Raw genomic sequence first — 10,727 nt, 5'->3', positions numbered from 1 at the left:
AAGGTCTTGGGCCAGGATGCTTGCCAAATGTCTTTTTTATTAGGAGCTCTATCCTGCACTGGGTTTGACTTGCTGACTAACCTTTGGATACGAACACACTGATCCCTCATAACATATCCATCCTGTACAGTATGTCTCAGCCTGGTCTCAGACACAAACAGACACAATCCCTCTGTCTGGGAGCTGCATGGAAACTTTTGTTTCAAATTTGTGGTCAGTCTGGAGGGGCAGGAACCCTCCGCTGAGTCATCTGAACCTGCGAGGTCGTCACTCATGTTTGGGAGACCGTTGGTTCCTCTTCCTGTAACAGAGAGATGATTATTGAGCCCAGAGGAAGGTAGTGAGAGAGACTCAGACCACTGTCATTTCTCAAGGCCTCACAGACTGCTGTGGGTAGTGTGTAAACACACCCATCTGGCCAAACCAATGGGGAAGGACCTTTTCCCATCCTACCTCTGTTCTTTCTCCTCCTGTCCTTGGACCTTTAACAGCAGTAGACTCACGGTCAACAACTGGCACTCCCCGCGAACGGCATTCGCTGGCCCTAAAGCCGCAGACACCTGCTTATATAAGGCAAGAAGACTGCACAGTCTCCTACTGCAGAAGGTGCCGTTTTCTCCTGGCTGGCTGGAGGATATGGATGGAAACAGATGTCGATGCCTTTCTGAGGCCTATTATGTAAAGTCCTGCTTTGATGCTGCTCAGCACAGGATGAGGCAGAGGCAGCAGGGGAATTGAAAAGGACATAAAACTCATTCCTCACTCATGCAGTATGAGGCCAGGAGAATGGCAACACAATATATATATTTACAACCGACTTAATCAAAAGCACACAGTGTAGGCTATACTAAAGAGTATTTATCGTTTGTTTGGATGTCCATCTGACAACACATACAACATTAGGCTTTTGGTGTTGTTTATCTAATTCAAATGAACAGTAAATAAAACTGTCATAATTGCACATAATAATATTTCACTTCTGACAAAAGTAGACTCCCAAGACCGTGTCTGATGTATTTATCCTGTAGATAACATTGAAGCCCTTGAAGTGGGGTTTCTAAAAATCCAATCTGAGTCCTCCTCCCCTGGTCTTTGAACCTTGACCTTTCTCTCCTCCGCCCCATGGTCTTTGTTGTCTCTACATTGCTATGGTTTTTGTCCAGAGACTAGAGTCTAGTCTGGGAACCATGGTTTCCTCATTACTGGAAGCATGCCATCCTGCTATATAAATTGGATAGGAGGTTCTGAGAACACATTGACCTACATTTTATAGAAAAAAAACAGAACCCAAACCTGCTTTACTTGGTTGGTTCCAAGTTCCAACATCAGACTCTATCAGCTAATACTGGCCCTGTAAGAGTACTTACTCTCAGCCACTAGCGATTAGCTTTCAGAGCCACACTCCACATCTGCAACAAATAAGCTCCAAATAAAACTCTGACTACAAAGCTGTGTAAAATCATAAATGTTGATTTAGATTTTACTTGATAGGACTATTTTAACAAGATTTCCCCAAAGGAGATTCCCATACATGTATGTTTATGCAGGTGGTATATCATGAAACAAGCACATAGGCTGAGGCTCAGCTTTTCCACTCACTTCTCTATAAAGTAAACTTAGCAAACCTGTTTTTGACACACAGCTGCCCTTAACTCAAAGACAAGAGATGTTACCAGAAGTAACACACAATGGGCATGGTCTTTCCTATAGCCAGAGGGTTTTATAGTTGGGTTGGTTGATAAGATACAAGCCACACAAATAAATCAAATCAAATGTATTTATATAGCCCTTCTTACATCAGCTGATATCTCAAAGTCCTGTACAGAAACCCAGCCTAAAACCCCAAACAGCAAGCAATGCAGGTGTAGAAGCACGGTGGCTAGGAAAAACTCCCTAGAAAGGCCAAAACCTAGGAAGAAACCTAGAGAGGAACCAGGCTATGAGGGGTGGCCAGTCCTCTTCTGTCTGTGCCGGGTGGAGATTATAACAGAACATGGCCAAGATGTTCAAATGTTCATAAATGACCAGCATGTCAAATAATAATAATCACAGTAGTTGTCGAGGGTGCAGCAAGTCAGCACCTCAGGAGTAAATGTCAGTTGGCTTTTCATAGCCGATCATTAAGAGTATCTCTACCGCTCCTGCMGTCTCTAGAGAGTTGAAAACAGCAGGTCTGGGACAGGTAGCACGTCCGGTGAACAGGTCAGGGTTCCATAGCCGCAGGCAGAACAGTTGAAACTGGAGCAGCAGCACGGCCAGGTGGACTGGGGACAGCAAGGAGTCATCATGCCAGGTAGTTCTGAGGCATGGTCCTAGGGCTCAGGTCCTCCGAGAGAGAGAAAGAAAGAGAGAAAGAGAGAATTAGAGAGAGCATACTTAAATTCACACAGGACACCGGATAAGACAGGAGAAGTACTCCAGATATAAAAAACTGACCCTAGCCCCCCGACACATAAACTAATGCAGCATAAATACTGGAGGCTGAGACAGGAGGCGTCAGGAGACACTGTGGCCCCATCCGATGATACCCCAGGACAGGGCCAAACAGGAAGGATATAACCCCACCCACTTTGCCAAAGCACAGTCCCCACACCACTAGAGGGATATCTTCAACCACCAACTTACCATCCTGAGACAAGGCCGAGTATATAGCCCACAAAGATCTCCGCCACGGCACAACCCAAGGGGGGGCGCCAACCCAGACAGGAAGATCACGTCAGTGACTCAACCCACTCAAGTGACGCACCCCTCCTAGGGACGGCATGAAAGAGCACCAGTAAGCCAGTGACTCAGCCCCTGTAATAGGGTTAGAGGCAGAGAATCCCAGTGGAGAGAGGGGAACCGGCCAGGCAGAGACAGCAAGGGCAGTTCGTTGCTCCAGAGCCTTTCCGTTTACCTTCACACTCCTGGGCCAGACTACACTCAATCATATGACCCACTGAAGAGATGAGTCTTCAGTAAAGACTTAAAAGTTGAGACCGAGTCTGCGTCTCTCACATGGGTAGGCAGACCATTCCATAAAAATGGAGATCTATAGGAGAAAGCCTAGGGATAATTAGGAGGCCTGCGTCTTGTGACCGTAGCGTACGTGTAGGTATGTACTGCAGGACCAAATCGGAAAGATAGGTAGGAGCAAGCCCATGTAATGCTTTGTAGGTTAGCAGTAAAACCTTGAAATTAGCCCTTGCCTTAACAGGAAGCCAGTGTAGGGAGGCTAGCAATGGAGTAATATGATCAAATATTTGGGTTCTAGTCAGGATTCTAGCAGCCGTATTTAGCACTAACTGAAGTTTATTTTGTGCTTTATCCGGGTAGCTGGAAAGTAGAGCATTGCAGTAGTCTAACCTAGAAGTAAGAAAAGCATGAATGAATTTTTCTGCATCATTTTTGGACAGAAAGTTTCTGATTTTTGCAATGTTACGTAGATGGAAAAAAGCTGTCCTTGAAACAGTCTTGATATGTTCGTCAAAAGAGAGATCAGGGTCCAGAGTAACGCCGAGGTCCTTCACAGTTTTATTTGAGACGACTTTACAACCATCAAGATTAATTGTCAGATTCAACAGAAGAGCTCTTTGTTTCTTGGGACCTAGAACAAGCATCTCTGTTTTGTCCGAGTTTAAAAGTAGAACGTTTTCAGCCATCCACTTCCTTATGTCTGAAACACAGGCTTCTAGRGAGGGCAATTTTGGGGCTTCACCATGTTTTATTGAAATGTACAGCTGTGTGTCATCCGCATAGCAGTGAAAGTTAACATTATGTTTTCGAATGACATCCCCAAGAGGTAAAATATGTAGTGAAAACAATAGTGGTCCTAAAACGGAACCTGGAGGAACACCGAAATGTACAGTTGATTTGTCAGAGGACAAACCATTCACAGAGACAAACTGATATCTTTCCGACAGATAAGATCTAAACCAGGCCAGAACTTGTCCGTGTAGACTAATTTGGGTTTCCAATCTCTCCAATAGAATGTGGTGATCGATGGTATCAAAGGCAGCACTAAGGTCTAGGAGCACGAGGACAGATGCAGAGCCTCGGTCTGACGCCATTAAAAGGCCATTTACCACCTTCACAAGTGCAGTCTCAGTGCTATGATGGGGTCTAAAACCAGACTGAAGCATTTCGTGTACATTGTTTGTTTTCAGGAAGGCAGTGAGTTGCTGCGCAACAGCTTTTTCTAACATTTTTGAGAGGAATGGAAGATTCGATATAGGCCGATAGTTTTTTATATTTTCTGGGTCAAGGTTTGGCTTTTTCAAGAGAGGCTTTATTACTGCCACTTTTAGTGAGTTTGGTACATATCCGGTGGATAGAGAGCCGTTTATTATGTTCAACATAGGAGGGCCAAGCACAGGAAGCAGCTCTTTCAGTAGTTTAGTTGGAATAGGGTCCAGTATGCAGCTTGGAGGTTTAGAGGCCATGATTATTTTCATCATTGTGTCAAGAGATATAGTACTAAAACACTTGAGTGTCTCTCTTGATCCTAGGTCCTGGCAGAGTTGTGCAGACTCAGGACAGCTGAGCTTTGGAGGAATAGGCAGATTTAAAGAAGAGTCCGTAATTTGCTTCCTAATGATCATGATCTTTTCCTCAAAGAAGTTCATGAATTTATTACTGCTGAAGTGAAAGCCATCCTCACATGGGGAATGCTGCTTTTTAGTTAGCTTTGCGACAGTATCAAAAATAAATTTGGGATTGTTCTTATTTTCCTCAATTAAGTTGGAAAAATAGGATGATCGAGCAGCAGTGAGGGCTCTTCGATACTGCACGGTACTGTCTCTCCAAGCTAGTCAGAAGACTTCCAGTTTGGTGTGGCGGCATTTCCGTTCCAATTTTCTGGAAGCTTGCTTCAGAGCTCGGGTATTTTCTGTATACCAGGGAGCTAGTTTCTTATGACAAATGCTTTTAGTTTTTAGGGGTGCAACTGCATCTAGGGTATTGCGCAAGGTTAAATTGAGTTCCTCAGTTAGGCAGTTAACTGATTTTTGTCTTCTGACGTCCTTGGGTATGCAGAAGGAGTCTGGAAGGGCATCAAGGAATCTTTGTGTTGTCTGAGAATTTATAGCATGACTTTTGATGCACCTTGGTTGGGGTCTGAGCAGATTATTTGTTGCGATTGCAAACGTAATAAAATGGTGGTCCGATAGTCCAGGATTATGAGGAAAAACATTAAGATCTACAACATTTATTCCATGGGACAAAACTAGGTCCAGAGTATGACTGTGGCAGTGAGTAGGTCCAGAGACATGTTGGACAAAACCCACTGAGTCGATGATGGCTCCGAAAGCCTTTTGGAGTGGGTCTGTGTACTTTTCCATGTGAATATTAAAATCACCCAAAATGTGAATATTATCTTCTATGACTACAAGGTCCGATAGGAATTCAGGGAACTCAGTGAGGAACGCTGTATATGGCCCAGGAGGCCTGTAAACAGTAGCTATAAAAAGTGATTGAGTAGGCTGCATAGATTTCATGACTAGAAGCTCAAAAGACAAAACGTCATTTTTTTTTTTGTAAATTGAAATTTGCTATCGTAAATGTTAGCAACACCTCCGCCTTTGCAGGATGCACGGGGGATATGGTCACTAGTGTAACCAGGAGGTGAGGCCTCATTTAACACAGTAAATTCATCAGGCTTAAGCCATGTTTCAGTCAGGCCAATCACATCAAGATTATGATCAGTGATTAGTTKATTGACTATAACTGCCTTTGAAGTGAGGGATCTAACATTAAGTAGCCCTATTTTGAGATATGAGGTATCACGATCTCTTTCAATAATGGCAGGAATGGAGGAGGTCCTTATCCTAGTGAGATTGCTAAGGCGAACACCGCCATGTTTAGTTTTGCCCAACCTAGGTCGAGGCACAGACACGGTCTCAATGGGGATAACTGAGCTGACTATACTGACTGTGCTAGTGGCAGACTCCACTAAGCTGGCAGGCTGGCTAACAGCCTGCTGCCTGGCCTGCACCCTATTTCATTGTGGAGCTAGAGAACAAATAACTGGCCAATGGGATGAAAGAGGGATCTGGTCTAACCAACCACAAGTCTCTTAGCTGGGTAGAGCTAAGGATCCTGGCCCAGGGCCTGGAGAAGGGTATCGTTGGGAGTATCTCAATGGCAATCTCCTCGTGTCCTCTCCTTTCTCCTTCACAAAACCCATTGGATGAGAAAACCAGTGGTCCCTCCACTCTGACCTTCTCCTCCAACGGGTTTTGAGAAGGAGGCAAGAGAGAGGACACAAGGAGGCTGCAATTGAGATTCTCCCCTTGTAAATAGAGGGTTCTGGGTGAGTACCACACGTGAGTAACAAAAATACTCCATGACTAAACTGAGTTATATTCACGTCAATCATATATCTCACTTTCAATTGATGAGCATAGGGAAATAGCCAGGTGATTTGTCGTATATTCCAATAAGCCAGATGTCCTGAGTATGTTGTGCTGACAGTATTTTTAGGCCTTGCTTAAGCCCACGGGAAATATATTTCTTTATTTACCTTTTCGCGGGCGGGAGGAAATAGCTGCAGACCAGCAGCTACAACCGTGTTGGCATCGTACATTCCTGCTCTGCCCAATAAAGTGGCCCCCACTGGTAATACCCATGGCCCCATGAAAATACAGCCTCGCAAGAACACATTCCAACAGATTCATCGAACCCCCAAAGGAATGTAAACTTTACTTTGGAGCTGGTCTGTTGTTCATTCTGTACTAGATCTATGTACCAAGGAATTTTGTATTTGCTATGAAAGTGTGCACTGCGGTGGCAGCTCTGAGAAGGCATATTTGAAAAAACGTAATAAATAAAGATGAGATCCCTCTCCCCATCTCTCTGTGCAACTGGCACGTTTTAACATAAAACCACTTTTATAGGAAGGCTTCAGTATACCGGTAAATATTGATGTTTTGAAATGACTTCCAGCAATTTGTGGCTGCTGGCCAAGAGTTAAATATGCCCCTGGTGTTTTTCAACTGAAGTCACTCTCCCAGGCAGTCTTTGAAGTTGTTGGTCTGCTCTCAAAATTGGACAGAATATTTAATTTGGCGGGTGCGGTTTCGGGCTAATATATTTGTTTCACGTCAATAGCACGCCTGGCCTGACAGCCATCATGGTGCAATTGACGGTAATGAAACACTGGAGAGCATTAGGACAGAAAACAACATACCCCATATTGCCTTCTAATGTGTGACAGGGATGCATTTTTTGGGGGGTCTAAAATACACAGACAGATGTTTGCACAGGACCAGGGGTATTTTGAGACACGTTAACAGCAGAGAGGCAAGAGTTAAGTACTCAGTGAGTACTATCTGGGCCTCCTGTCATCACAGGACACAAACAACAGCCAGGCAGCCAGCCACTCACTGTCCAGAGCACTTTCCATGTCCACCATGATCAAAAGTGCACAGTCTGTGCAGTCTATGAAAAATCAGAATCATTTGATCCGCCAATGTCAGTGGCGCACAGCATGCCTACATTGTGTCCTGTCACGATCTGCAACAACAGCCCTTCCGTTGACCTTTCCTCTCTACCCACTTCCCAGGACAAGCCTGTGTGAGGACTATGTACTTGGTTGACAGCTGTGTTTTCCCCCTTCCATTAGCGACGTTGAAAGTGAACTGCTTTAGTTGAGTTAGGGTTAGATGTGTATTTGAAATTCATATTTGCAGGACAAGGTGCACTCTTGAGTAGAGTCCCATGTTCCTACTTCCTCCTATAAAGGTTGGATGTGGTTAAGATGTGGTTGAGACCACACAAATGCCACAGGATGCCAGTGGTATACAGGATGGTGAAAACACGGTGAGGCGAAGGTCTCGTAAACAGACGGCTGTAGTTCAGCACTCCTCCCCAGTACGTTCTCAGCTAATGTTGCCAAAGAAAATGAAGTAGACTATTACGAGTTATCTACATGGCCTGAGTCCGTTACCATGACGACAGACTGTGTTTGCTTTTGTAATTACACAGTACACTAAGGAAGGGAAAACATTGATCGTTGTATAATTGAAACCCTTGACCCTGTACTGCGGTTGTACAGGAACCACTATTGAGCAACCACACTAGGGTGGTCTCACAAATCATTTCCACTGCAACCAGAGAGAGAGACCCTGAAATACAGGAGTGATAAAACATTTTATTGTGACAATAAGATTTAAGATTACATTGGGCCCCTTTATAAAGCTTGCAACCCACAGGACTGTGGGTCCATTGCTCGTACATTAAGCAGATCCCAGACCATTCCTGACTGCACCATGAATGCAAGCCTACTGGTTTTCTCCGAATCATCTAACGGTAGAAGAGGACTTCCGGAGAGAGTTGATTTATGTATTTCTATCAGGGGTGGGGTTGGACAGGGGTGGGTATGTTGGATGAGTGAGAGGCCATGGGTCAGGTCATGATGTCTGGTTTGGACGGATGAGGAAGTGAAGAGAGTTCCAGTGCGTTCTCCCATCTAGTGCACATCCGTAGCACCTAGCTGACTGCAAACACCACGGCTGCAGCTGTCAAAATGAGACACACAAAACATCCCCCGGGTTGTACGCCCTCTGTTTGTTCATAGGCCACCGTTACTTTCGTCACGTCACACTCACTGAGATGCGCAGACATTCTCGATTCCGCTTCCGTGTTTTTCTTCCCCTCTGAGTTCTTCCACTTGTGTGGTTTGAGGGGATATTCTGTAGTACTATTGTGGCAGAGGTGATCAATGTTAGATTCCCAGTGGACTTGGTTATTTCACAACCTAGCTGTGGAGGGAGAAAAAAAGTCAGTTACTTCAGACTCCGACACTACTGTAACCCAAAACAGGTATGTTTATTCCCCAATAGGTTGTTGCTCTTCTCAAACCAGTTTGAGCTGACCCTCTACACGACATAGCCCCACAGCATCAAAATATATTTTTAATCAAGTGGTCAAAAGCAATTGCACAAACATTCTAAAGTAGCTTGCGAAAACACCCTCCCAGACCCAGGGAAGAGAGAGGCCTTCTTCTGTCGGCTGGAATGCATACTAGGCCTTCTTTCCACATTCGCCATAACACAGGATCTCTTTGTAACCCGCCCGGCAACCACGCGGTATGGTGGAACTCGCAGGAATTTGGGCCTGTTTTTCCTGAAGAAAGCAGGAAGTCGTTTGTTTTCCTCACAATGTTTCAATATAGTTCACTTTAGGTATATACTGTATGTGTAAATTGCATGTATGTTTGCATTACTATACACTGACCATACAAAACATTAAGAACACCTGCGCTTTCCATGACATAGACTGACCAGGTGAATCCAGGTGAAAGCTATGATCCCTTATTGATGCCACTTGCTAAATCCACTTCAATCAGTGTAGATGAAGGGGAGGAGACAGGTTAATTAAAGAAGGATTTTTAAGCCTTGAGACATGGATTGTGTATGAGGGCCATTCAGAGGGTGAATGGCTCAGTTGGTAGAGCATGGTGCTTACACTGCCAGGGTTGTGGGTTTGTTTCCCAGGGCCACCCATATGTAGAATGTACGCAAACATGACTGTAAGTCGCTTTGGATAAAAGCATCTGCTAAATATTGTATTATTATATGTATTACAAAATATTTAAGTCCCTTTAAACTGGGTATGGTAGTAGGTGCCAGGCACACCGGTTTGTGTCAAGAACTGCAACGCTGCTGGCTTTTTCACGCTCAACAGTTTCCCGTGTGTATCAAGAATGGCCCACCACCCAAAGGACATCCAGCCAACTTGACACAACTGTGGGAAGCATTGGAGTCAACATGGGCCAGCATCCCTGTGGAATGCTTTCGACACCTTGTAGAGTCCATGCCTCAACAAATTGAGTCTGTTCTGAAGGCAGCTCAATAAGATGTTCTTAATGTTTGGTATACTCAGTGTATAGCTACTATGTATGCTCCCTTGTACATGTGCACATTTTAAGCAAACACCAAGTTCACCTGTTTGAACTGGGATCAGGTATAAATAGGAACGAGAGACTTGACTAACTTTTTTAAATCAGTAAGTGGTGTTTATGTTTTATTTAAGATTCCAAATGAAGCTATTGGAACGAATGAACTTGCTACTCCAACTGCCCGGCACACGGATGAGAGTAAATTATATAACATTTTAAGTCATGACTGAGTTTAAAGTAGCACAGGTTATTTTCAAGATATAAGAGAACATTTTACTTCTCGTCAGTCGTGTGACATAGGGCCTACTTTCGGTAAGGCGCTTATGTGTACCCCTATATAGTTGATGTGCTCCTGCCATGCATTATACAGTGGTAGCTGAATTCAAACTGGAGAGTTGGCACATCAATGTGTTGGGTTGCAGGTTTAAGTTCAGAAGGTAAGATTCAACTAATTTGCTCATGAAAAACAGAATATAAGCCCAGTTTCTCAGACTCTTGTTTTTTATATTTCTATTAAATCGTCTTAAAGTTCCACCGTAATCTGCCCCTCTTTCAATCATATAGACATTGCCTGAATAACACATGGAATGTTCCAGCTTTCCCCCAAAGTTACAATGATGCCCGTTAACTTACAGAGGCTTAACAAGAGTGATTCAGACTTATCCCCGCTAGGGGTTTTAATGCTCTGTTTCCCTGATCTAACACTGCAGGACCAGAACAATGTGTTTCTGTCCCAAATGGGGGGGGGGGGGAGTAGTGCACTACATAGGGAATAGGGTGCCGTTTGAGACACAGCCTAGCCTGTAAATCTTGGACACGAGAAAATGATTAGCGGCGCCTGACAGGCTTA

The sequence above is a fragment of the Salvelinus sp. IW2-2015 genome, linkage group LG14 (assembly GCF_002910315.2).
Source record: "Salvelinus sp. IW2-2015 linkage group LG14, ASM291031v2, whole genome shotgun sequence".
Taxonomy (NCBI): Eukaryota; Metazoa; Chordata; class Actinopteri; order Salmoniformes; family Salmonidae; genus Salvelinus; species Salvelinus sp. IW2-2015.
The sequence above is the reverse complement of the archived record's forward strand: the minus strand, read 5'-3'. Positions refer to the sequence as shown.